At 40.3% G+C, this 3,007-nt stretch overlaps 1 protein-coding gene across 1 annotated transcript in view; it reads left to right on the forward strand.

The window, feature by feature from the left end:
* The window catches only part of LOC104981505 (cyclin-dependent kinase-like 5), a gene marked incomplete at its 3' end in the record, with an annotated part of 41,310 nt that overhangs the window by 31,220 nt on the left and 7,083 nt on the right, over positions 1-3,007 (forward strand). The window lies entirely within an intron of this gene.

A 3,007-nucleotide genomic window follows, 5' to 3' on the forward strand; every position in this document is an offset into this window, starting at 1 on the left:
AATATTTTATTTTTGAATTTTATAAAGTATTTGTGAATTTTAAAAAGTCTAAATTTGAAAGTGGGAACTGTTAATATTTTTCTCAGTTGTTCCAGTTTTTCAAACTCTTTTTTAGTGTATGCATTATTCTAAACTTTGGTTATCTCAGAATGTTTCTTTATGCAAAATATTTAGCATCCTCAAAAGATTGAGAAATGTATAAATGGCTACTGCTTATTTGAGCAAACATTTGTAGTGATTTGAGGAAGATTATGAATACTCATATTAAAGGCACTGTTCTAGTGAGAATGACCTGTTTAGTGAAACATTGTATCTTTTCAAACTAGGGTTTGGTCTTGGGCAGCCTTTACTAGACTTGCTAACTTTGTGCTAAGCTTGATTTCAGAAAATATGCTAAAAAGAGTCTTAAAGTATAAACTTTCCACAAGTGAGGGACATCTTACAGGAGTGGCCAGTAATAGGTTGCTTTTCTGTTCCATCTACCCCCAAAGCTACTTTTTCCATTTTCAACTACCCTGTTTGGGCCAACATGCCAGTTGGTGGCCTTTGTGGGAACTATAAAATAAGCTCCCCACCACTTCTTTTCTTTCTCTTAAATGCATAATTCTCAAACCATGTTTTCTTGACATTTACAGAGCACTTTGTTTTTTTCCTTTGACTTTCTGGCCTCAATTCATTTCACTTTGAAGAGCACCCCTCCTCACACATGAACGCCAAACACAGTATCCCTCCTGCTAGGCTCAATGAGTGTGGAAGAAAGAAAGGAACAGAAGTGCAAACATTTCTTTCATCCCTTTCCTGCTTTCACTCTCTTCCAAATCTGTCTGAGTTACCTCAGGCAAGTTTCTCTTTTCTCCTTTTGCTTTTGCTTTTGTAAGCTGAAAAAGAGCCAAATTATGACAATTAATTAGGGTACAAATAGTTCAACAGTTATTGAGCATTTGTCATACTAGATGTTGAAAACACGAAAATAAATAGGACTTGCCCTCAGTCCAGCACAAAGGAAAATCTATTCAGAAATAAAGCAAAATCACTGCAGATGGTGCCTGCAGCCATGAAATTAAAAGACCCTTGCTCCTTGGAAGAAAAGCTATGACAAACCTAGACAGCATATGCAAAAGCAGAGATATCACTTTGCCGAAAAAGGTCCCTATAGTCAAAGCTATGTTTTTTCCAGTAGTCATGTATGGACAGAGGATGAGATGGTTGGATGGCATCACTGACTCAATGGACATGGGTTTGGGTGGACTCCGGGAGTTGGTGATGGACAGGGAGGCCTGGCTTGCTGCGGTTCATGGGGTCACAAAGAGTCAGACATGACTGAGCAACTGAACTGAACTGAACATGTATGGATATGAGAGTTGAACCATAAAGAAGACTAAGCACCAAAGAATTGATACTTTCAAAATGTGGTGCTGGAGAAGACTCTGAGAGTCCGTTGGACTGCAAGGAGATCAAACCAGTCAATCCTAAAGGAAATCATCCTGAATATTCTTTTTTTTTTTTTTTTAAACTTTACATAATTGTATTAGTTTTGCCAAATATCAAAATGAATCCACCACAGGTTTACATGTGTTCCCCATCTTGAACCCTCCTCCCTCCTCCCTCCCCGTACCATCCCTCTGGGTCGTCCCAGTGCACTAGCCCCAAGCATCCAGTATCGTGCATCGAACCTGGACTGGCATCTCGTTTCATACATGATATTTTACATGTTTCAATGCCATTCTCCCAAATCTTCCCACCCTCTCCCTCTCCCACAGAGTCCATAAGACTGTTCTATACATCAGTGTCTCTTTTGCTGTCTCGTACACAGGGTTATTGTTACCATCTTTCTAAATTCCATATATATGCGTTAGTATACTGTATTGGTGTTTTGAAAGGACTGATGCTGAAGCTCCAATACTTTGGCCACCTGATCCAAAGAGCTGACTCATTGGAAAAGATCCTGATGCTGGGAAAGGTTGAAGGCAAGAAAAGGGGGCAGCAGAGGATGAGATGGTTAGACAGCATCACCAACTCAATGGACATGAATTTGAGCAAACTCTAGGAAATAGTGAAGGACAGGGGAGCCTGACGTGCTGCAGTCCATGGGGTTGCACAGAGCTTGACATGACTTAGCGACTGAACAACAATAACAACAGAAATAAAGAGAGCCATAACTAATACATTCCTGTCTCAATGAGAATACATCCAAACTCCTTCCCATCAGACTTTGCCTGTTCTGGGCCCTTCTGGCTCTCTGATTTCAGCTCATATGTCTCTCCATTCCCATCCCTTTCCAGACTTTCAGCACACTTAACCTTTCTTTTTCTTTAACTTCCATAAACATCCCCAGGTTGTTCTAGCTCCATGAGATTGGGACTTGAGCATCCTTTTCCCAGGAAAGTGCTTCCCTTGCATGGCCCCTTCTCATTTTATAAATCTCATCTCCAAGAACACCTCCTTTTTCTGACCTGCCAACAAACTTCCCCCGCCTCCTTCTTGGTCTCTCCTATAGCATTTTTCTTTTTCCATCATAGCACTTATCACAAAATGAAATCATTTTGTTTATTCTTTAATTTTAAACTGTTAGAAATCATCTGTTTTATCGCTGCATTTCTAACATCTAGCCCAATCTAGCACATGTAGTAGGGACTCGAATATTTGAATGATCTCTTGAACCAAAAATTTACATTATCAGCAATCAAGCTCAACTATTTCCCTCTCTCCATCTCTAATTGCTTCTTTCACTCGTACCACTTTTTACCTAAACAGCCACTCCCAAACTGATTTCTCTGAGTTTTTCTCTTCATTGCAGTCTTCACATTACTTTTAGAATCTTCCTGCAAATTGTACGTTTAATTCTGTCTTCTTTATGTTAAAAACCTATACACATAGCTTATTCGGTTTTAACTCCTCGCTGCTGCTAAGTCGCTTCAGTCGTGTCTGACTCTGTGCAACCCTAGAGACGGCAGCCCACCAGGCTCCCCCGTCCCTGGGATTCTCCAAGCAAGAACACTGGAGTGGG

The sequence above is a fragment of the Bison bison genome, unplaced genomic scaffold (assembly GCF_000754665.1).
Source record: "Bison bison bison isolate TAMUID 2011002044 unplaced genomic scaffold, Bison_UMD1.0 scf7180017462789, whole genome shotgun sequence".
Taxonomy (NCBI): domain Eukaryota; kingdom Metazoa; phylum Chordata; class Mammalia; order Artiodactyla; family Bovidae; genus Bison; species Bison bison.